Source organism: Rutidosis leptorrhynchoides, chromosome 4 (genome assembly GCF_046630445.1).
Source record: "Rutidosis leptorrhynchoides isolate AG116_Rl617_1_P2 chromosome 4, CSIRO_AGI_Rlap_v1, whole genome shotgun sequence".
Taxonomy (NCBI): domain Eukaryota; kingdom Viridiplantae; phylum Streptophyta; class Magnoliopsida; order Asterales; family Asteraceae; genus Rutidosis; species Rutidosis leptorrhynchoides.
The window spans coordinates 456885739-456900138 of NC_092336.1; positions in this window are offsets into that span (position 1 = coordinate 456885739).

A 14400-nucleotide genomic window follows, 5' to 3' on the forward strand; every position below is an offset into this window, starting at 1 on the left:
ACAAAAAATATGAGTAATCATTCATGACTTATTTACATGAAAACAAAATTACATATCCTTTATATCTAATCCATACACCAACGACCAAAAATACCTACAAACACTTTCATTCTTCAATTTTCTTCATCTAATTAATCTCTCTCAAGTTCTAACTTCAAGTTCTAAGTGTTCTTCATATATTCTACAAGTTCTAGTTACATAAAATCAAGAATACTTTCAAGTTTGCTAGCTCACTTCCAATCTTGTAAGGTGATCATCCAACCTCAAGAAATCTTTGTTTCTTACAGTAGGTTATCATTCTAATACAAGGTAATAATCATATTCAAACTTTGGTTCAATTTCTATAACTATAACAATCTTATTTCAAGTGATGACCTTACTTGAACTTGTTTTCGTGTCATGATTCTGCTTCAAGAACTTCGAGCCATCCAAGGATCCGTTGAAGCTAGATCCATTTTTCTCTTTTCCAGTAGGTTTATCCAAGGAACTAAAGGTAGTAATGATGTTCATAACATCATTCGATTCATACATATAAAGCTATCTTATTCGAAGGTTTAAACTTGTAATCACTAGAACATAGTTTAGTTAATTCTAAACTTGTTCGCAAACAAAAGTTAATCCTTCTAACTTGACTTTTAAAATCAACTAAACACATGTTCTATATCTATATGATATGCTAACTTAATGATTTAAAACCTGGAAACACGAAAAACACCGTAAAACCGGATTTACGCCGTCGTAGTAACACCGCGGGCTGTTTTGGGTTAGTTAATTAAAAACTATGATAAACTTTGATTTAAAAGTTGTTATTCTGAGAAAATGATTTTTATTATGAACATGAAACTATATCCAAAAATTATGGTTAAACTCAAAGTGGAAGTATGTTTTCTAAAATGGTCATCTAGACGTCGTTCTTTCGACTGAAATGACTACCTTTACAAAAACGACTTGTAACTTATTTTTCCAACTATAAACCTATACTTTTTCTGTTTAGATTCATAAAATAGAGTTCAATATGAAACCATAGCAATTTGATTCACTCAAAACGGATTTAAAATGAAGAAGATATGGGTAAAACAAGATTGGATAATTTTTCTCATTTTAGCTACGTGAAAATTGGTAACAAATCTATTCCAACCATAACTTAATCAACTTGTATTGTATATTATGTAATCTTGAGATACCATAGACACGTATACAATATTTCGACCTATCATGTCGACACATCTATATATATTTCGGAACAACCATAGACACTCTATATGTGAATGTTGGAGTTAGCTATACAGGGTTGAGGTTGATTCCAAAATATATATAGTTTGAGTTGTGATCAATACTGAGATACGTATACACTGGGTCGTGGATTGATTCAAGATAATATTTATCGATTTATTTCTGTACATCTAACTCTGGACAACTAGTTGTAGGTTACTAACGAGGACAGCTGACTTAATAAACTTAAAACATCAAAATATATTAAAAGTGTTGTAAATATATTTTGAACATACTTTGATATATATGTATATATTGTTATAGGTTCGTGAATCAACCAGTGGCCAAGTCTTACTTCCCGACGAAGTAAAAATCTGTGAAAGTGAGTTATAGTCCCACTTTTAAAATCTAATACTTTTGGCATGAGAATACATGCAGGTTTTATAAATGATTTACAAAATAGACACAAGTACGTGAAACTACATTCTATGGTTGAATTATCGAAATCGAATATGCCCCTTTTTATTAAGTCTGGTAATCTAAGAATTAGGGAACAGACACCCTAATTGACGCGAATCCTAAAGATAGATCTATTGGGCCAAACAAACCCCATCCAAAGTACCGGATGCTTTAGTACTTCGAAATTTATATCATATCCGAAGGGTGTCCCGGAATGATGGGGATATTCTTATATATGCATCTTGTTAATGTCGGTTACCAGGTGTTCACCATACGAATGATTTTTATCTCTATGTATGGGATGTGTATTGAAATATGAAATCTTGTGGTCTATTATTATGATTTGATATATATAGGTTAAACCTATGACTCACCAACATTTTTGTTGACGTTTTAAGCATGTTTATTCTCAGGTGATTATTAAGAGCTTCCGTTGTCGCATACTTAAATAAGGACGAGATTTGGCGTCCATGCTTGTATGATATTGTGTAAAAACTGCATTCAAGAAACTTATTTTGTTGTAACATATTTGTATTGTAAACCATTATGTAATGGTCGTGTGTAAACAGGATATTTTAGATTATCATTATTTGATAATCTACGTAAAGCTTTTTAAACCTTTATTGATGAAATAAAGGTTATGGTTTGTTTTAAAATGAATGCAGTCTTTGAAAAACGTCTCATATAGAGGTCAAAACCTCGCAACGAAATCAATTAATATGGAACGTTTTTAATCAATAAGAACGGGACATTTCAGTATGCTTCTATGAATAGAAGCAATTAACATAAGTGCGAGACCCGAAGGTCATTACAATTCATTGTTTCAAAAGTAACATAGTTTGTGAATGCAAGGTAAACGTTTCATGCAGAGACATCTCTAACAAAAGCAGCAGGAGTCTACACAGCAAGACTACTACAGCGGATGCATCAAACCTCTAAGCACCTGAGAAAACATGCTTAAAAACGTCAACACGAATGTTGGTGAGCTATAGTTTAAGTATAACAGTAATGTAAGGTAGGCCACGAGATTTCAGTATTTCAAAACAGTATGAAAAGTATATGTTCAACCGTGGGCACTTGCTAACTAACTTAACGTAATATCACCCCCTAAAAGTACACTTGGCGAGTGCGTAAGTGTAATGACCCGCACTTTTTCGATCGTTCTATACTTATAAGATTAATATTTACCTAAATTAAACCTTACCAACATGATAAGCAATCCAAATTGTTGAGATTTATGTTTTCGAAAAGAGTTTTACACAACGTTTGACCGATGATATCACGAACTATATAATATATGATAATTATACGTTTGTGTATATATATGTATATATACATATTTAACATGATCTAAGGATGTTTTAATACCTCATTTTGTATTAATAACAATAAGTTATAAGTATATTTTGAAACTACTAACTTAAGTTTTCAAAACGATAACCATACGTAACGTTATTTGACATAAATACTTATGACCTATAATGTTTATACATATATCGTATAAGTAATGTATTTAATCACTTTAAGGACTTAAATACATAAAACAATATAAGTGTATTCACAAAAGATAGCTGTATTTGAATTCTCATTCCATTTTTCACAAGATTTCTATACGTATATCTACGGTATAAGTACCCGTATCATACCTAGCTTCTATACGTATTTACTATTGGTATATACACATCAAATCACCACCTAACCAGCCCTTGTTACTACCCTAGGTATAAGGTAATTAGAATTTGGAAGCTTGTTGACTAATTACATAAAATAACAAACTAAAAATCTTATCATGTTCTCCATGATACACGTTTTTTTAAGGCTATAAGGATCACCATTTCTAGTTCAATTTCTAACCTCATTTCTTAGTTAAACACACACTCTTTCATAACCCTTAGACACCTTAAGCAATTCAGCAAGTTACCATGAAGATCTAGCCATAAAAACATCACTTAATCACCATAAGAAAACCCTTACAAAAACACTTCAAGAATCCTTCCAAGAACACAAGTTTACTTCCAACCTTTTGATCCAACTCCACCACTCTTTTGGTTCTAGGTTTTTACTCCTCTTTTACAGAAATCTTGTCCAAGTAACTTGAGGTAGTAACTTTGTTCATAACCTTATTCGATTCATATATATATAGCTATCTTATTTTATGGTATAAAATTTTAACAACAAGAACATAGTTTGAATGTTTTCAAACTTGTTTGAAAACTAAATAGATCCTTCTAACTTAACTTTTAAAATACTTCAATACCTGTAATATATCATAAATATATGCTAATTTAACAAGGTATAACTTGGTTTTTCAAAGAACACCTTAAAAACTGTTTTTACGACGTCGGAGTGCAACCGGGGGCTGTTTTGGGTTGGATAATTAAAAACTATTTTGAACCTTGAATTGGAGGTTTATTTTCTGGAAAAATGATATTTACTATGAATATGATAACACATAAAAATTTCATGATTTAACTCAAAGTATAAGTATTTTTAGAAAAATAATCATTTAATGTTGTTTACATAAGGGAAAATGATTAACTTCATAAGTTTCACCCAAGTTTGACCTATGACCTGTGATTTCGAATACAAACTAAGGTATTTAAAGTTCATAGTCTTAAAGAAGAACTCGATCCAAGGAAGTGGCAAGTTGAACCAACGAAAACGGAGTTGTAACGAAGAAACTATGACCAAAACAAGATCGGATATCCAAAACTAGTTTAGCCACGAAAATAATTGGAGAAAAATTAAATGAATCACATCTTTCTAAAATAACATGATATTTTATATATATGTACTCATAATTTAATTTTATATATTTCAGGACCACCCGTAAACAATACGAGAAGATTAATCATAAGATTCCATGATTGTACGCAACACGTCATTTGACAACACCGGTACTTTATGTACGCAACACGTCATTTGACAACACCGGTACCGTGGGTCAAGATTAATCCCGACCAATACAAATACGATGGGGTTTTATTTATTTCGATGGGGGTTTTATTTATTTATTAAACACCTAAATATGAACCATTAAAATTGAATTACTAACATCGGACTGCTAACTACGGACTAAGAAGACATTAAAAGTATTATAAGTATATATATATGTGACGATTGTTTTAAATGAAAATATATTGATAAATTATATATGGATAGGTTCGTGATATCAACCGGAGACCAAGTCAAAATATATATATCTTCAAGGCAAAAGTGAGTATATAGTCCCACTTTTAAACTCTAAGTATTTCGGGATGAGAATACATGTATTTTATGTTTTACGTTATGGATACAAGTAACTGAAAAATATATTCTACGTTGAGTTGTACCACTGGCATACTTCCCTGTAGCTTGGTAACTATTATTTACAGCGGTATTGTAAACGCGAATCCTGTTGATAGATCTATCGGGCCTGACAACCCCAACCGGACTGGACGACCAGTATTCAACGGTTGCACAGTACTTCGTTTCGTGACTACACTTGGTACGGTGTAGTAAGATTTCATAATAAAGGGAATATGCGACGTGATTAAATGTTAAGTATGGTTACCAAGTGCTCAACCACTTAGAATATTTTTATTAAAATGTTTACATATGAAATCTTGTGGTCTATATTTATATCGCTGCCGGCATTAAACCTATATCTCACCAACTTTATGTTGACGTTTTAAACATGTCTATTCTCATGTGATAACTAAAAGCTTCCGCTGCAACATGTTGAATTTAAGCAAGATCTTGAGTATGCATATTTGTGTCAAAAATAAAACTGCATATCCGAGGAATTGTAATGTAAAATATGCTAAAAATCGTATTGTTATCATCACATGTAAAGTTTGTAAGTCTAAGATTATCGCTAAACGATAATCATCTTTATATTGTCTAAAGCTTGTATTAACATAAGAGTTATGGTTTGTAATGTAAAATAAATGCAGTTGTTCTTTTAAAAATGTCGCATATAGAGGTCAATACCTCGCAATGAAATCATACGTTATCTAACTCGTTCTTATGGTTAAGGACGGGTTATGACATGTGGTATCAGAGCGGTGGTCTTAGCGAACCAGGTTTGCATTAGTGTGTCTAACTGATAAGTCGTTAGGATACATTAGTAAGTCTGGACTTTGACCGGGTCTGATTTAAAAACCATTGCTTATCATTGTTGGTTAAAATTTATATGTAAATATTATGTAGTACTAATGGGTTAGTTGTTGTGTGATAGATGTCGGGCTCAAAACTTTTATCACATTCAGCGACTCCGAACCAGAATCTTCAGATGGTGTTCCAGTCATTAACCTATCCGATGACGAAAATGATATCTTTGGGGAAGACTCACAAATTCCGGATGAACCAACTATAGGGAACTCGGAAAGTGAACCCAAGGAGGAAAGTGAACACGAGGAGGAAAGTGAACCCGAGGAAGAAATACAGGAAATTACGAAAGACAAGTTCAAACTAGGAAAGAAACGAAAGGCTAATGAATTAGAAAATTCAAATCTCGAAGAGGATGATGTGGCACCAACTCCACTAGACACTACCACCCCTATTCCCGCTATTCCTATTCGTTCTATCCCGGCATCTAGTTCTTCAGCCCCACAGCCAAAATATAGGCAGACAGCTAGGATAAGCGTTAGGCCATCCCTTGAACCTAAACGTCCTAGAAAATAGACCAAACGATGCGCTGCCGTATTAAACCATGGGATCATATAATGTTTTGTATAATATTATTAGTGTGGTTTGCTTAATGTTCGATGTAAGATAAGCATATGTAAAATAGTGAAGTATGAAATGCAATAATTTTCCATGGTTAAGTATTATTTAGATGGTAGTAATTGGTTCTGTACTAAGCTATTAAGTATGAACATTAACGGGTAGGTACTACCCTAGATATAATTATAAAATGCTAATAAGAAGAAAAGGCTTTTATAATAATACCTGGTTCATATTATTAACATGCTATAATGTACTGTAAATATACACTACATCTATAATATTCCATGTGAATAATTATTTTCTTTTCATTCTTATAGAAGAATATGGCGCGATTGAATCGAATGACGGAACAAGAAGTAGAGGAATTCATCAACCAGCGAGTGAACGACAGAATGTTATGGGTCGAAGCTGCAAGAGCTGCTGCAGTTAACCCAAATCCTCGTGTAGGATGCACCTACAAGACTTTTCAAGCTTGCAAGCCCTCATCATTCAGTGGAACAGAAGGACCGATTGGTTTAACCCGATGGATAGAAAAGATGGAGACTGTGTTTAAAATCAGTGGTTGTGTTGAAAAGGACATGACCAAGTATGCATCGTGCACTTTACAAGATAGTGCACTCACGTGGTGGAAAAATTATGTGAAGGCTGTAGGAGGAGATGTAGCTTATGATACTCCATGGGAAGAATTCAAAACAATGTTAATCAATGAGTATTGTCCAAGGAACGGGGTTAGGAAGTTGGAAGATGAATTACGAAGTCTGAAGGTTGTTGGTACTGAAATCACCAACTACAATCAGCGATTCATGGAATTAGTTTTGCTATGTCCTGAATTGGTTCCAACCGAAGAACGGAAGATTGAAATGTACAAAGATGGTTTGCCCAAAAAGGTCAAGGCAAACGTTACAGCATCGAAACCTAAGACAATTCATGAAGCTATAACCATGGCAAACGAGCTAATGGATCAGGTCATCATGGATAAGAAAGCATCCAATACTGATGTGAAGGTATCAGGTAACAAAAGAAAATGGAATGGAAATTATGATCGGGGTAACCAACAACAATCTTTTAAGAAACAAGAAATCACGCGAGGTGCGGGTAGTGGTTTAAGCTTTGGTTATAAAGGACAAAATCCTTTATGCAACTGATGCCACAAACATCACTCTGGTTACTGTAATGTGGTATGCAACAAATGTAATCGAAAGGGTCATCTTGCTGAAGATTGTAGGGCTCTCGTTACAAATACAAATGGTACCAAGACTCCTGCCACCAATGCAAATAGAACTGCTTTGGCTACCATTACTTGTTATGGGTGTGGAAAACAAGGTCACTATAAGAGCCAGTGTCCGAATCCAGAGAAGAATAATGGATCTGCACGTGGAAGAGCATTTGTTATTAATGCTAGAGAGGCGTGTGAAGACCCGGAGCTTGTTACGGGTATGTTTACCATTAATAACTTATCCGCATCTATTATATTTGATACTGGTGCCGATAGAAGTTACGTGAGTAGAGGCTTTTACGCTAAATTGAATTGTTCAACATTACCTCTAGATGCTAAGTACATGATTGAGTTAGCTAATGGTAAACTAATTAAAGCCGATAAAATTTGCCGTGATTGTAAAATAAATTTAGCCGGAGAAACATTTAAAATTGACTTAATACCCGTAGAATTAGGAAGTTTTGATGTAATAGTCGGCATGGACTGGATGTCCAAAGTAGGAGCTGAAGTTGTGTGTGCCAAGAAGGCAATTCGCATTCCTTGTAAGGATAAAATGCCGGTGATGATTTATGGAGAGAAGGGTAACTCAAAGCTAAAACTCATTAGCTGTTTGAAAGCCAAGAAGTGTTTAGAAAAGGGATGTTATGCTATTCTAGCACATGTTAATAAAGTCGAAAAGAAAGAAAAAGAGAAGTGCATCAACGACGTGCCTGTGGCAAGAGATTTTCCTGAAGTTTTTCCGGAAGAGTTGCCGGGATTACCTCCATTTAGATCTGTAGAATTTCAAATAGATTTAGTACCAGGAGCTGCACCAGTTGCCCGTGCTCCATATAGACTTGCACCGTCCGAGTTAAAAGAACTTCAGAGTCAGTTAAAAGAATTACTGGATCGTGGATTCATACGACCAAGTACTTCACCGTGGGGAGCTCCGATTCTATTTGTTAAAAAGAAAGATGGATCTTTTAGAATGTGTATAGATTATCGTGAATTAAATAAGTTAACTATCAAGAATCGGTATCCACTACCGAGAATTGAACTTATTTGATCAACTCCAAGGATCATGTGTGTACTCGAAAATTGACCTAAGATCGGGCTATCATCAATTACGCGTCAAAGAAGAAGATATACCGAAAACTGCTTTTCGGACACGTTATGGTCATTACGAATTTTTGGTCATGCCGTTTGGGTTGACAAATGCGCCAGCTGTATTCATGGACCTTATGAATCGAGTTTGTAGTCCGTATTTAGATAAGTTTGTTATCGTTTTCATTGATGACATTCTTATCTATTCCAAGAGTGAGCAAGAGCATGAGCAGCATTTAAGGTTAATATTAGAGTTGTTGAGAAAAGAACAGCTATATGCTAAATTTTCTAAATGTGCTTTCTGGTTGAAAGAAGTGCAATTTCTTGGCCACGTTGTTAGTAGCAAAGGAATTCAGGTTGATCCAGCAAAAATTGAAGCCATTGAAAAATGGGAGACTCCTAAGACACCAACGCAGATACGCCAATTTTTGGGTTTAGCCGGTTATTATAGAAGGTTTATTCAAGATTTTTCCCGAATAGCTAAGCCGTTGACAGCGTTAACGCAAAAAGGGAAGAAATATGAATGGACCTCTGAGCAGGAGAGTGCATTTCAATTACTAAAGAAGAAGTTAACTACGGCGCCTATTTTATCGTTACCAGAAGGGAACGATGATTTTGAAATATATTGTGACGTTTCGCGACAAGGTTTTGGTTGCGTTCTTATGCAACGGAAGAAAGTTATTGCATACGCATCCCGACAATTGAAGATTCACGAGCGGAATTATACGACTCATGATCTAGAATTGGGAGCAGTCGTGTTTGCATTGAAGATATGGAGACACTACTTGTATGGGGTTAAATGCACTGTGTTTACTGATCATAAAAGTCTTCAACATATTTTTGATCAGAAACAGCTGAACTTGAGGCAACGTAGGTGGGTCGAGTTAATAAACGGCTATGATTGTGAAATTCGTTATCATCCCGGGAAAGCGAATGTGGTGGCTGACGCACTAAGCAGAAAGGAACGAGAACCAATTCGAGTACGAGCGATGAACATAAAAATTTGCATGAATCTCAACTCACAAATCAAAGAAGTTCAACGAGAAGCACTTACTAAAGAAAACATAAGAAATGAAATAATGAAGAAGTATGAGAAGCAACTCGTTATACGGGAAGACGGAATTCGATATTTTGCAAACCGTATTTGGGTACCGAAGTTGGGTGGATTAAGGAAGTTGATATTGAATGAGGCACATAAGACAAGATACTCGATACATCCTGGAGTTGGAAACATGTACCAAGATCTTAAGACACATTATTGGTGGCCTAATTTAAAGACAGACGTTGCAACATATGTTGGGGAGTGTTTAACTTGTTCCAAAGTCAAAGCAGAACACCAAAAGCCGTCAGGGCTACTTCAACAACCAGAAATCCCAGAATGGAAATGGGATGGTATTACCATGGATTTCATCACGAAGTTACCAAAGACTGCCTGGGGATACGATACCATTTGGGTAATTGTTGATCGTCTCACCAAATCTGCACATTTCTTGCCTATAAAGGAAACGGATAGAATGGAGAAATTATTACGATTATATATAAAGGAAATAGTTTCAAGGCATGGAATACCTATTTCCATTATATCTGATCGTGATAGTAGATTTACCTCAAAGTTCTGGCAATCACTACAGGAGGCACTAGGAACTCGTTTGGATATGAGCACCGCATATCATCCGCAAACTGACGGGCAGAGTGAAAGAACAATTCAGACTCTTGAAGACATGCTCAGGGCATGTGTGATCGATTTTGGAAACGGATGGGATAAGTATTTACCGTTAGCAGAATTCTCATATAATAATAGTTATCATGCGAGCATTAAAGCTGCACCATTCGAAGCACTGTATGGAAGGAAGTGTAGATCTCCTATATGTTGGAATGAAGTAGGAGATCGACAATTAACTAGTCCCGAGATCATACACGAAACGACTGAGAAGATAGTACAAATCAAGGAGCGATTGAAAACAGCCCGTAGCCGCCAAAAGAGCTACGCCGATGTCCGAAGGAAACCATTAGAGTTTCATATCGGGGACATGGTTATGTTAAAGGTGTCACCGTGGAAAGGTGTAATACGCTTCGGAAAAAGGGGTAAACTGAACCCAAGATATGTAGGCCCGTTCAAGATCATTGAACCCATTGGACCGGTAGCTTATCGATTCAAATTACCACAACAACTAGCCGGAGTACATAATACCTTTCACGTCTCAAACCTTAAGAAGTGTCTTGCAAAGGAAGACCTCACCATTCCTCTTGAAGAAATCCAAGTTGACGAGAAATTACAATTCGTAGAAGAACCAGTCGAAATCATGAACCGTGAAGTTAAACAGCTCAAGCAGAGCAACATACCGATCGTTAAGGTTCGTTGGAATGCTCGAAGAGGTCCCGAGTTTACGTGGGAACGGGAGGACCAGATGAAACGAAAATATCCACACTTGTTTCCCGATGACGCAAAATAGGTACAATTTTAAAATTTCGGGACGAAATTTATTTAACGGGTAGGTACTGTAATGACCCGCACTTTTTCGATCGTTATATACTTATAAGATTAATATTTACATAAATTAAACCTTACCAACATGATAATCAATCCAAATTGTTGAGATTTATGTTTTCGAAAAGAGTTTTACACAACGTTTGACCGATGATATCACGAACTATATAATATATGATAATTATACGTTTGTGTATATATATGTATATATACATATTTAACATGATCTAAGGATGTTTTAATACCTCATTTTGTATTAATAACAATAAGTTATAAGTATATTTTGAAACTACTAACTTAAGTTTTCAAAACGATAACCATACGTAACGTTATTTGACATAAATACTTATGACCTATAATGTTTATACATATATCGTATAAGTAATGTATTTAATCACTTTTTAAGGACTTAAATACATAAAACAATATAAGTGTATTCACAAAAGATAGCTGTATTTGAATTCTCATTCCATTTTTCACAAGATTTCTATACGTATATCTACGGTATATGTACCCGTATCATACCTAGCTTCTATATGTATTTACTATTGGTATATACACATCAAATCACCACCTAACCAGCCCTTGTTACTACCCTAGGTATAAGGTAATTAGAATTTGGAAGCTTGTTGACTAATTACATAAAATAACAAACTAAAAATCTTATCATGTTCTCCATGATACATGTTTTTTTAAGGCTATAAGGATCACCATTTCTAGTTCAATTTCTAACCTCATTTCTTAGTTAAACACACACTCTTTCATAACCCTTAGACACCTTAAGCAATTCAGCAAGTTACCATGAAGATCTAGCCATAAAAACATCACTTAATCACCATAAGAAAACCCTTACAAAAACACTTCAAGAATCCTTCCAAGAACACAAGTTTACTTCCAACCTTTTGATCCAACTCCACCACTCTTTTGGTTCTAGGTTTTTACTCCTCTTTTACAGAAATCTTGTCCAAGTAACTTGAGGTAGTAACTTTGTTCATAACCTTATTCGATTCATATATATATAGCTATCTTATTTTATGGTATAAAATTTTAACAACAAGAACATAGTTTGAATGTTTTCAAACTTGTTTGAAAACTAAATAGATCCTTCTAACTTAACTTTTAAAATACTTCAATACCTGTAATATATCATAAATATATGCTAATTTAACAAGGTATAACTTGGTTTTTCAAAGAACACCTTAAAAACTGTTTTTACGACGTCGGAGTGCAACCGGGGGCTGTTTTGGGTTGGATAATTAAAAACTATTTTGAACCTTGAATTGGAGGTTTATTTTCTGAAAAAATGATATTTACTATGAATATGATAACACATAAAAATTTCATGATTTAACTCAAAGTATAAGTATTTTTAGAAAAATAATCATTTAATGTTGTTTACATAAGGGAAAATGATTAACTTCATAAGTTTCACCCAAGTTTGACCTATGACCTGTGATTTCGAATACAAAATAAGGTATTTAAAGTTCATAGTCTTAAAGAAGAACTCGATCCAAGGAAGTGGCAAGTTGAACCAACGAAAACGGAGTTGTAACGAAGAAACTATGACCAAAACAAGATCGGATATCCAAAACTAGTTTAGCCACGAAAATAATTGGAGAAAAATTAAATGAATCACATCTTTCTAAAATAACATGATATTTTATATATATGTACTCATAATTTAATTTTATATATTTCAGGACCACCCGTAAACAATACGAGAAGATTAATCATAAGATTCCATGATTGTACGCAACACGTCATTTGACAACACCGGTACTTTATGTACGCAACACGTCATTTGACAACACCGGTACCGTGGGTCAAGATTAATCCTGACCAATACAAATACGATGGGGTTTTATTTATTTCGATGGGGGTTTTATTTATTTATTAAACACCTAAATATGAACCATTAAAATTGAATTACTAACATCGGACTGCTAACTACGGACTAAGAAGACATTAAAAGTATTATAAGTATATATATATATGTGACGATTGTTTTAAATGAAAATATATTGATAAATTATATATGGATAGGTTCGTGATATCAACCGGAGACCAAGTCAAAATATATATATCTTCAAGGCAAAAGTGAGTATATAGTCCCACTTTTAAACTCTAAGTATTTCGGGATGAGAATACATGTATTTTATGTTTTACGTTATGGATACAAGTAACTGAAAAATATATTCTACGTTGAGTTGTACCACTGGCATACTTCCCTGTAGCTTGGTAACTATTATTTACAGCGGTATTGTAAACGCGAATCCTGTTGATAGATCTATCGGGCCTGACAACCCCAACCGGACTGGACGACCAGTATTCAACGGTTGCACAGTACTTCGTTTCGTGACTACACTTGGTACGGTGTAGTAAGATTTCATAATAAAGGGAATATGCGACGTGATTAAATGTTAAGTATGGTTACCAAGTGCTCAACCACTTAGAATATTTTTATTAAAATGTTTACATATGAAATCTTGTGGTCTATATTTATATCGCTGCCGGCATTAAACCTATATCTCACCAACTTTATGTTGACGTTTTAAACATGTCTATTCTCAGGTGATAACTAAAAGCTTCCGCTGCAACATGTTGAATTTAAGCAAGATCTTGAGTATGCATATTTGTGTCAAAAATAAAACTGCATATCCGAGGAATTGTAATGTAAAATATGCTAGAAATCGTATTGTTATCATCACATGTAAAGTTTGTAAGTCTAAGATTATCGCTAAACGATAATCATCTTTATATTGTCTAAAGCTTGTATTAACATAAGAGTTATGGTTTGTAATGTAAAATAAATGCAGTTGTTCTTTTAAAAATGTCGCATATAGAGGTCAATACCTCGCAATGAAATCATACGTTATCTAACTCGTTCTTATGGTTAAGGACGGGTTATGACAGTAAGTTTACTAAGTATTAAATACCCGTTAAATGCTAGCGCTACTAGCCCAAGTGGGGATGTCAAACCCTATGGATCCATATATAAGATTCGCGTTCACCGGTTCAAAGACCAATGACTAAACATTACCGAGCTAAGGGGAAAGTTTATGCCGTTGTATAACCCACACATATATAAAGTTTAAGTACTCGTGCCTAGTATGTAAAACATAAAACGCGCATGTATTCTCAGTTCCCAAAATAGTTAAAGTAAAAAGGGATGCTATAACTCACAGTGAAAAGTAGTAAAGTCGGTACGAGATAACTAAGCAAGTAGTTGGTC